Source organism: Ornithodoros turicata, chromosome 10, assembly GCF_037126465.1.
Source record: "Ornithodoros turicata isolate Travis chromosome 10, ASM3712646v1, whole genome shotgun sequence".
Lineage (NCBI taxonomy): Eukaryota > Metazoa > Arthropoda > Arachnida > Ixodida > Argasidae > Ornithodoros > Ornithodoros turicata.
The window spans coordinates 21,521,793-21,533,941 of record NC_088210.1 but is presented as its reverse complement, the minus strand read 5'-3'; positions in this window follow the sequence as shown (position 1 = coordinate 21,533,941).

Below are 12,149 nucleotides of genomic sequence, written 5' to 3'. Positions count from 1 at the left end.
CGATCGTCACACTGCCCCTCACCCCCCTCTCATGTATATAATTTTTTTTCTCCGCGGATTTGCACGATCTGCGTAGGTCGGCCCGTGGCAGGTAGGAGGGTTGGGGGGGGGGGGGCTCAAACCCCCCACCCGTGGCTAGATCACTGCACATACTTCTATGCTTCTACCGTACGCATTCAGGGTTGCAGCATGGGTTTCATGGCAATATCGCGCATGAAAACATAGACATTTCTGAGATAGAGTACAAATAATATTTACGTAGAACAAGAAGGACACCGGACGAACGGTGAATAAGATGCGAGCGAAGAAGACTGGACGGTCAAGGATGTCAAGACCTACACCACAACGGCGAATGCACTATAGCGACTGAGGCGTGGCCCTGTGAGTGATATCATGCCAACAAACACTAGAGGAAATGACGTTTGTCTCACAGCGCTTGATGGAAACCCGAAGCCTAGAGAGCAGGTGCCGAGATTCGAACTCCCGGCCACTCAGCTACGGATCTTTGAGTCCAACACATCAAAGCACTCCTGCGTAAGCAGGCGGACATGAACACAATGACGTCTACGTCTTCCTTTTGAAAGACGGACCAACCGGACATTGTTCGGATGGGAAGATTCTCTTCCTATTTCCGTGGGTGGCCAAAACTGGGGGACACCGGCTCACAAAGCCGCGTGGGTACCTGATTGGTGATTGAATAGATTCCCATAAATAACGTGTAATGGCTCGCCCTGTACGAGCTATACACAAGAGGGTAGATGTGGGCATGGGCGAAATCTTTAAATTGCCACACTTCCTATATATTTAGCGTTTGTTGGTCGGGATAAAGCGGTGTTTTCCTGGTGAGAGAACGAGGCACTATATTATTGACGGCGTCGATACCGGACACTGTGTGAATCAACATGCTGAATGCAGCGATACTTTGTGCGATGCAGGAGGTATACTGGCAAAGGTGGGAAAGACTGCGTATATCTTCCAACTGTATTGCAAGCTTAAAGTTATTCGTATGAAGGCGACGGTGGACATTTCGGTTTCTTACCGCTCCTGTTCGGGGCACCGGAAGATCCATGTTCGGATCCTGACAGAAGTACATGACTGTATAGTGGCGGTCGTTAGGCAATCTGTGCCTAATGCTTGGGGCACTGGTGTAGACAGTTTCATCGATAGTAGTAACGAGTATGGGACGAGTAAAAATTCCATCAATTACCCCTCTAGTATATATAAACTTTCCAAATTCTCAGTGTACACTCACTTTGTGCTTGACGCACTGCTCCCGCCACACAAAGAACACGGACAGGATTCGTCCGCACGCTTTGTAAATCTTGGGGACAGCGTCGGTGCTAAGTCCCCTCATTGGAGTGTGGGTCCACAATCCGCTGCCGCCATTAGGTCAGTCGGAAAGACCACAGGGAGTGTCTCCAGAACCAACACAGTGATTGACAGCACTCGAGGCCACCCAGCTTAATCCCCGGCACTCTCCCGCCGCATATATATACCCGTGCTTTACCCACACCGTGGCCATTGAATCCGCCGCTGCAGGTCTACAAATTATCTTTGCACAGCGTACGCTTGAAAGGTGATTGTTCGTGTGATGTGCGGTGGAAGCGGGCACACAGTTCTTCGGCTGTCCGCGCTGCTGACAATTTCTTGCTCTCATTCGGCGTCACCCGTATACGAGTCATTTCACCATAAGATCTGCTCGGCTATCCTCGTACTTGATAACCCCGCATGAATGGCCTTTCTGGCTGTGAGCCACGGTGAGAAAATGTGCGCTTTGAGCGCTAGTCCTAGAGGCACGCTTCTGTCTCGAGAGACAAAAGGATGCTTGCGACTGAGACTGGGACCGTTTATTCATGGTTCGTTTTCGTTTGAATTAGGTTGCAATATAATAATAATTAATAAAGTGGTTGTAATATTGTTGTTTTTGAAGTCGTCCTAACAAGGACTAGGGCAAGGACTAGGAGAGGCAAATTTTACATCTGCGCTTTGGTTGTGTAGCTACGACACAGCTTAGTACTTTTTTCTTCTACTTTTATTTGTTTTTGTGTGTGTGTGTGTCTGTAACCGCTACAACCAAAGCGCATGCACATGCGTACACTGAGTATTTCCACCCATTGGCTCTTTCGAATCGGAATGATTTGTTAGATGACGCCTGGATTGTGGATTCATTAAGTTATACGATTACCTTGCGCTCGCAGACGTCCTGTCGTAGTAGATGTAGTAACAAGGACGGAATAAATCAGGTCCTCTAAGACCAAACGACACTCTAAAACAGTAGCCAGTGAAGCTTTCTACATTTATTGATTCATGAATGTAGAAAGCTTCAATGTCCTGTCGTAATTGGAAACACTTGGCAATATTACATATCAAGCTTCACATTGCAATTGCATAACAATGTTGCGAAATGGACGTATGCGCAGTTAATACTTTCCGAAAGTGATGCGTCACGACTGATCATCACGCATAATGTGCGTGCGCGCGTACTACACGATCACAATAGTGCGCCTTTCCCATAAAATCATTCATTCCCTCAAACCGACCAGATGTTCAGTGCCGGCGTTTAGACGCACTTTATTGCCTCAAAGTACGACCACTTGAGACTCACTACACGGATGAGTGGAGCAGAAAATTGCCATTTCAACCAGCGTCATATCTCTGCCAGCACTTCCAAGTTCCAAGATGTCGTAAAAGCGATCCTTACAAATCTTTTAACTGCTCGCGTCGAGTGACCCCCTGTGACCCCTTCTGGAGACGTAACATTACGTCTCAAGCCTTTCGGTTAACCGCACTCACTGCCAAAGAACCCCCTAAAGCGAATTTATACCTCCGCTGTTCGAAAGACAGCTATTTTAACCTTACATTTATTTGCCACTCCCGCCACAGCGTGGCGTCGCAATCGGCAAGCGTCCCGAAAGAAGCTCTCGCCGCCTGCTCCCTTTCATTCTGCTAGCAGACGACATAAAGGGTGCAAAATATACGACGGGAAGCGTAGTCGGGCCGTGACATTCTTTTCAGACGTGTGTTGGGGGAAAGTTTGGTACCTTTTCCACCGTCGGAAACCTTGTCAAAGAAGGAGAGGGCGAATAGGTCGTACAAATATCGCCAAAAATCAGTCGCGAACCCAACCCGCGCACTTTTGACAATGGTAGATTTTTCTGCTTGAAGTCTTCCGTACTGAACACCACAAGCGTGAATAGAAATACGAGAAATCCTTCCCACATTTTACAGAGTTTTCTGTCTATTTTCGCGGTGTATTCTGAACGTTTCCTCTGTTCCTTTATTTATTTAGTTTTTTGCTCTCTCGCGATGCAAGCATGGTCTTTGGAACCTGCGCGTTTTTCTCCGCTAGAGCAACCCTTTTGTAAAAGGGGCGTTGCTGTGCCTTCCCTAGCGTCGTCTTTTCTCTCACCTCACAGTCACGTTTTTTCCCCCTTGCAGAATATGAAGTTGTGTATTTTTTCTTTGTCTCGTGTTTAGGGAAGTCACACTAGAAGAGCGAACAACAAGCGTCTTTTGCGATGCCTCCACATATCGTGTATCCAAACAACAATGCTAGTGTTGAAGGTGGAAGGCTAATTATAAACACCGACATCTGAGACTTTGTATCTTCGGATGCAGTGCACGCCATTTTGATTGTTTGGAATTGTGAATTGATCACGACCACCTAGATTATAACGACCATGTCATAGGCACCCCTTCCCAGCGCCGCATTTGGAAGCTAGCGGTGGCGCTACTCATCGGCCCGGTTATTGCTTCCTCAATTTCTGCAATAATTTATACTTCAGCTTACCTTAGTATTTTTGTGCAAGCTGTGGATGTCCCACGACAGACGCTTCTTTCTAACGTTGGCTATCATCATCATTCTACGCGTTTTTCATAGAAGCTATTGTTGTCGTCTGCTACGGTGGTCGTACGTCTGCTTCCGCGCGTTCAAATTTCGTTCAAAAAATTCAAATTTCCAGTGTCCAATCATGATGTACATCTCGCGGGCCGATGAGTAGCGCCCCTAGCGGATCGTGCGGACGGCCACCTCATATAGGGGTTGCCGATTATGACATGGTCGTTATCATCCTAGTAGGTCGTGGAATTGATTCGTACGTTTCGCATTATAACGTTGCTCTACGATGTTCAATCACTTTGGAATTCACGGGGATTGAAGCTCCTTCAGAACTTTGCATATAGACAACACGATGTTGCACCTGCACTGAGCAATTGCCGAGAATGGCATGGCGGCACGGATGTTGACTTAGTTGTAGCCACTCTGTACATGCCATTCCCCCTTCACGACAACGTGAAGTAGCGCTTGTAGCGGCCTCTATCGTAACTAACGTCTGAATCCGGCTCTCGCGTATAGACTATTTCCTGGTGTATCGGTCTGCATAACAACCGTGCAGGTAAGGTGGGACTAGAATGACCATAGCGCAGTCCCACCATAATAGTGGAGGAGTTCCTTCAGCACAAGGTTGCCAGTGCTAGGGTTCCAAAACATGGAGGCCTAGGCCAGTGCTCTACACAACACACGTGCTGCAGGCCTAAACTTTGTTACCTGCCAGCCTTTGAGAAATGCACCATCAAATCTGTGGCTAGAGATTTTCATAAGGTTATTATCCTCGCACAATTTCTGTGTAAACGGGCGTTGTGTCTCTACAAATAACTATGGATTTCGCTGTTCCGGGAAGATATTTTCGGCAATACAAGATATTTTCTTTCGGCTATGGCCGGCCTTCCATTTGATGGCAATGCACTCGGATTTCCGCTTAGTACTATTGTCCTAAGTTTGCAATACAAACAGTACTATTGTCCCACCCTACGGTTGTCAATACAATGTTAGAGAGCGTGCAACTAGACTTCCAATGTGATGCCAATACTGCTGACCATGGCCCAATAAAGCAGAAAGCAATAAGGCTTCTCTTCGTTTTGAGGGCGAGAGCAGTGCTATTTTTGAAGCGTGATGTGGACAAGCATTACACTTGTCCCATCCTACCGTTTGCAATCCAAATACAGGATTGCTTGCAGTTCTGCTCCTGGAAGAAGGATTGCTTGCAGTTCTGCTCCTGGAAGAATTTTTCCTAATCTATCCTTTGTTGTAACGCGGTGTGCTTCGTGGACCGTGTCTTGGAATACGGCCGAACTGTCACGGGGCAGTATTGTTTGCTGTCTGCTCCTCCTGGACAGATTTTTCCTAATCTATATCAAAAGGTCACGGGGCAGTATCACTTACAGTACTGCCCATGAAAGATTTTTTCCGAAACCGATATGTCGCCTTTCGCTATCGCGGTCTGCCTTATGGTGGACCGTGTCTTGTGATACGGACGAACGGTAGCGGGGCAGTATTGCTTGCAGTACTGCTCCTGGAAAGATTTTTCCTAATCTTTCGGTATCTTTCGCCTCTTTGTTTACTCTTTTCAATAATTTTCCAGGGGTAGCTCTCCTGCTTGATGACAATATACATATCCAGAGGTTCCGAGTTCTCCTACATGAGGACAATACACGCACTTATCCAGACGCTGTTGTCCGTCGCGTGGTAGGCGTCGTCTACACTGTGCGAAACACCTTAATTTTTTAGCTGGCAACACAATTTTTTTTGCACAATGCGTGCACGCCAGTTTTTTAAAACTCTTTGAGCTGTGTTAGCATGGATTTTGGAGCCTTTTTGTGTCCTGTCGTCTCAATAGTTTGTACTTATGATTATTAGTGTTGTCATTGTATAATTTATTTAGCTTGTAAATTTCATTGTGCATTGTAAATATCATCACCCATTCAATCATGTGTAAGCACTTGTTTGTATAACACGTAAATAATTTTTCTGTAAATAAAGTAAATAAATAAAGAGTCTTCAAGGGTTCTTTCCTATATTTGTTGCAATACACCCTGAAGTGTCTCCACCAGAAGCGATATATTGGTAAGCCCCCCCCCCCCCCCCCTTTATCCGCCTCTGTTCAGGATAACCGCTGCTACAATGAAAGAACTGAGGTGTCTTTCAGCTGCTACAATGTTGAGGATGATGCCATGCACAATGACGAGTACTGTTCGCCAGAACAAGGCTTTCCTTTGACAACAGGCGTGCTCCTATTCCTCGCTTCGTCCAATTCGCATACTGTCAGTCACATCGAGAATACAGAGTACATATCCTAGAAGCCACAACCACGCAACAAACAGCAGGTGGCCTACGGCAGCTAAACGCCACGACGAACGCGACTGTCCCACACGATCGCAATATGGCTTCCGGAGCATATCCTATGCAGACGGCGTCTTGCAAGGCGTCGCATGCACGCGCTCCGTATCCGTCGTCTGCTCGATATTTACGACTTTGTGATTCGTTTGCAGCGGCCGGCTCGCGACCGCGGCGGCCCACCTGTAGAGGGAAGATTTCGGAGATAAAATTACACTTCACGTGGATGTACGGCACCCTGTGTCTTGCGTAACAGGTTTGGGAGCGTTACTTTTTGTTTTGGCTTCGAACTGCGGGGCGGAGAGGAACACCATATGGCAAGTGTAGCGGCTCCGTTAGGATTTATAGAAAAACTCCTAAGACAACATAAAAAGGAAAAGAAACTTTCGCTCTTTTGTTGAGTGAAAGCAATTGGGACTGTGGCTGCATAGTAGATGTTTCGAGTGGCATGTTTAAGTGAATCTCGGTCGGAGAGTATAAAGAACGAATAGTTTTCGCTGTCAGGTGAGATGGAGGTTTGTCGAAAGTGCAGGTCGATGGCCTTTTTGGGTCGCTGACCGAGCCGTGACGCTGGCAGTAGAACTAGGTGGTAAATTAGCTTAGAAACGTTACTTAGTCGCTTTTTTTCGATAGCTGTAGTCTGTAATATCTAGATCCACTAAAAATGCGTTTTATCGTTTGTTGAATCAAAGCGGCTTTTATTCATCTGGTGCTGCTACACTCCAATCTATCAGGCAGCCCAAATTTCGTTTGTGTTATAATCACACGAGCTTGTGTATAGCGTGTCGTAGCCAGTAAAACATAATCAAAACCAAGTTCTAACAAGCACGCTATAGCACTATATGTTGCCCTTTTTCAGGCTCATCGTTCGCACGGTATACGCATAATTTTTCTTTGCGTCTATTTTGTTTCTGAGACAAACACAGTTTTCTTATTCCGCAGGGCGCTGGTGGGCTAGCTTTGACGTTTTTGGACACCACAGGACTTCGATCCTTATTGTGAAGGGGCTCATTATTTCATTCCTCACATCCCCACCTGCAATGGGGTATAGAGTATCGCCCCTGGCGATGAAAATCCCAATTAATCATCTAAAACAAAGTTGTTGTTTATTCAGCAGGCGCAACTGAAAGGCGTAATAACCAGTGAAACATTCACCGTGCATGGCATGTACCAAAAGCAATTTCCAAATTTCCACCTGGGAGCGATGTAATAAACGATTTGAGAAAATCCCAGTGCTCCTTGCGCACGCATTGCATCCTGGGAGACTACTGGAATGAACTGTCCTTCGCGTTTCGTTGTCGCTGACCTTGACTCATCCTGGACAATCGGACGAGAGAGAAACTGTTTGGAGAAACCGAAACTGTTTGGAGACCTCCTCCTCTTTCGTTTCGAGCACGTTCCCATAGCTCAAAAAGTGGCGCTAAGCTATCTGGGCCTTTCTGAAGTCGTCTATTCGGTGTGTAATGTGGGGTTTCTGTCCATGTTAAAATATATATATAAGGGGCCTACCCCCGTACGGGCTATCCCACTTGATGACGGTACATACTCGAGATCCGCGTGACAATGGGTTAAAAATCACGTGTCCTCTACACAATACCAACTTCGCAACCGTTATTTGGAATCATACCGACGTAAATATAACACACTGATGAACTGAAACACTCCGCCTGCATCCCACAGTTTCTGGCAGCAAGAACAGCGGGAGCAGCATGCTTCGTGGGTGTATGTATTATCATCATAAAATGCAAGGAACCTGTATTTGGAGGCAGGCCCTTTTACACGTACTGCAATTCTATCCTACATACTGGAGAACAACTGCACCCGAAGGAATACCTGACAGATATCCATGATCTCACGAAGGTATCAAGTCTTTGAGTGGCTCGCACGTGTACCATGGGATGGCGCCACCGAAGAGTTTCTCCGTGGTGCGCGTACATGGTGTGTATAGTTTTCAGTCGATGTAGGTTCATGTCCTGACAGTGTTTCTGGCTGCATGCCTGCTTCGCAGATGTTTTTGCCCTCTGTGCACTTCAAATGGTGAAAATAGAAAGAGCTCAGTGTAGTGCAGTACAGGAGAGTAGGAATAAGGACTACCGATTACCAAGAGAGGCAAAAGGCTACAACAGGTTGCGATATAGAATGAAGACTACTGAACAAATTTGTGAATTTTAACTGATCGGAGCACAAATCCCATTTGGTAACACGTTATTCAGACTCCCGAATAAGCTGCAAAGGTGGCAGCAATCCTAGAACAGTGAAATAAAAGTGACCCTCCCTGGAACCGGCTGCAAAATCACAACGTGGCGTTGACGTTAGCGAAAGGAAAAGGAGGAACGCGCTCCAAAAAAAAAGAAGGAGTAAAATAGGGTGTAATTGCAGCTTCTAATACCCTAGACTGCAATTACTCCCCATTTTAGTCACCTGCTAACCCCGACATTTACTCCCAAGACTGCAAATAGAGTCATTGAACTTCGCGTGGTCTTCCGAATGCAACAGTCTATACGTAAATATGTGCTCTTGGTCAATTTGATGAAATAAGTCTATACAACTTGCCCTACACAGGGTGTTTGCTCTAACGTGTCCAGAAATTATATTTAAAGCGAGCGATAAAAGAAAAGCAAGTGGTACTTTTCTGCTACTTGAGTAAGAAACAGGTACTGCTTCACTATAGCAGCACCTGTTTCTTAGTCAAGTAGCTGAAAAGTAGCGCTCGTTTCTCTTTTATCGCTCGCTTTAAATAAAATTACTGGACACGTTAGAGCAAACACCCTGTATATGTCGCAAGATTTTATGTCACTCGATATATCACGGTTGACGGCCTGATCCAAAGTATTTTCACGCATGCACACGAATTGCGTACCAGGGACTCTTACAACAGAGCGTGAAATGCAGTTCCACACTTTGTAAGATGCATTTACTCCCGAAAGGGACTACTTTTTGTGGCAATGCATTTAGTCCCCCAGAAGGAGTAAAATTACTCTCTCTTTTTTTTTCTTCTTAGAGGGTGACAATGAAGATTATGGTTCATAGCTACATCGACAACTCGATTCGAAATTATCGTCCGTGTACCGACAGGGAGTCCGAAGCCCTGAACATTGGCAAGAGATTAATGCTCCTGGGAATGATAGACCTGAAGCCATTGACCTGATGTCTCTAGATGTTTTCCTTTTGTGTCCTTCGTCCGATCTGTGAGAAAGGATGTTGTGTTCTCCCGTACGAAGAAAGGAAAATAGCAACGGGCTTACATTCGATGTAAGCGCAACTTACGTATATGATCGTTTATACATTTGCCGAGTGATAAGATAAGATACGTAGATAATGGGATCGCGTGGCCTGGAGCGACACTAAAACATCCCTTTGGGCTTGTTGGCGACAGACTTTCATAACGTAAAAGCGTTAAAAACAGGACGAACACAAGAGCGCTCGATGTTGTGCGTGTCTTGTGTTCGTCCTGCTTTTAGCGCTTTTACGTTACGAAAAAACTGGAGCGACACGTCGTGGACGGTCTCTTACGCAAGAAGTCAAGAAGAACTTTCAAACCAGCAGTAAAAAGATAGAAAAGACAAGAAAGAGAAAGAGAGAGAGAGGGGGTGGGGGAGGCAATAAAAACCAACGACACTAACTTTTTCACGGTCGAAAGCCAGGGGGGGAAGCAACTACATTCACAGCTCAGAGATCACGTGGCCCCACAGCTGAATGGCAACGCGTGGACCTCCATTAGGACCAACCGATCGAGAAGTCACAGTTGAGTGGCTGGCATCCTCAACCATCCGGCAAGTAGCAAGTGCACACCTGCTATGGGCACGTTTCACGACTGTTTCCTATACGAGAAAGAGAAATCTTCTTTTGAGGAGTGAAAGTTATTCCGTCAGACACCCCTCCGGGGGTGCTACTCCGCTAGACGGTTCGTCGACCTTTGTGGTGCTTCTGAACGGTAATGATGGGCCATTTTCACCGTTCCCGTGGTGGAAGGTCAAGATGTGCAGGGGTCGTCTGCGGGGCAGTATGCTAGCACGTCAAAATTAATGGCCCGTGGTGTTGCAAATGCGGTGCGTTTTTTTTAAGCGCGTATTACAGATGAACAAACGCAACAAAAAAAGAGTGATCTGTCTGCCTTTTTCGACGACAGCCACGCTTCAATCTCCCACGATCTGCGCGGCGCACTGAGTTTTCGTGTCCGTTTCCCTGTGTGTCCCAGTAGCAGACAAGTTTCCATCACGTTGCAACAACCAGAATACGAATGAAGCGGCGTGCACGTCCTTTAGATTGTAGGAGTCGTCGAAGTGCACATGAGGTGTGGGGGCGTTAGTGGTAGTCAGTTGCGGATGTTCTCATTTGGAGACAGAGATGTCTTTTCGTCAGAAAGCGACATGTTTGTGTGCTTGTATGCATGGCTAGTGGAGGTGCTGCGAGATGACGTTGTAAATAAACGTACAGTCGGCGTCAGACTCATCAGCAAAGGGCGAAACGCATTGGACGTTTTCTCAGCGTCAAAACGTCGCGCGTACGCCATGCCTTGCACACGCGGCGAAGAAACGCCAGCGAGGGACGTCAGCGCCGCATAGCGTGGCCCCTGGGGGGGAGGGATAATAAATAATAGACAGATATAACAGATAGTAAAACCCTGAGTTACCTTGGAATAGTACACAAGACCGCGTGGACAAGACCATAAGGATTGTGGAAACTCCCTGGAAGCAAGTAAGGGAATGACAAGACGAGGCAAAGAAAGCTTGACAACGAGATCTAAATAAGTAATTAGAGTATTGAGTAGAAAATGATGCAAAAAAATGTATTTTAAATTGGGTACAAATACATCCAAGAAAAAATACCAAAATACCGAACACGGTATTTTAAATACAGTACTCTCAATACGTACAAGTTTGACTCAGACTCGTATGCATCTTGACTGGAGTATACTCAAAATACTGCATTTGAAAAACTGTTGTTAGTATTAGTACTCTATTTCAAATACTTTTGACAGCATTTGCTACTCAATACTCTAATTTTCTTTTGTCTGTCTGTCTTTTACTATGTGCAGTTTCATAAAGGTACTTTAGCTCACTATGCAAATATATTCTTGCTCTTCTTTTCAATGTGGAGTACAGCAACATATACTGGCCAACTAGATAATAATTCAAAGAAGGAAAGGGCGACTGACGAACAGTGTGTGGAATGTAACCCCTATACACAATGAACCAATAACATGTTTATGCTCGAAAAAAAAAAAAAAAAAAAAAGAAACAGTAATCACTTTCACGAGCAATACTCGACTATCTTATCTAGTGTTTACTGCTCTACTTATATCATTTTCCAAATATTTATACCATATCTTAAGTATGTTCTCCCGTCAGTATTTAGCAGCGCATTTTAAATGCGTTTCTACAGTATTCTGTGCGTGTCTGATCACAACACACTCGTTAATTTCTTCTGGCACCTATCTGCCTCGCAAAGATATCGTCGCGTCGTCCGACCTTCGCTCGCTAACCAGCACCACCTGCCCTGCTAGCCGTATCCCATCTGGCACTAACTATAATTGGCATAAATATACTTTTAATTAACTTGCGTCCGGGCACTTCCTGATCTCCGAAGCGCACTGCAGCAGAACCAGCTGGAAGGAACCCCCCGCGGCGGTTGTCGTAACTATAGTGGCAGCAAGTATTTGCCGTCTGCCTAGATAAGGGTTAAGATTAGCTAACTAAGAGAACGCGGAAGAGGCAACGTGCCAAATAATAGTGCTGCGTGAGCAGCAGGTGTTTCTGTGCAGCGAAGGTTATGGTCGGGTATATGAGTACATATTGATCTCCGCCGGCGGATTAGGGACGGCTGCGTCGTTTAATGCGAAGGGAATTAATATCAGTTGTTTACTCACGGGCATATTTAGTGCTGCTTTTTATTGTCCTGTTGTACCCACTGTTGTACTCACGGGCATATTTAGTGCTGCTTTTGTATTGCACTGTATTGCATTGTTTTTCCGACC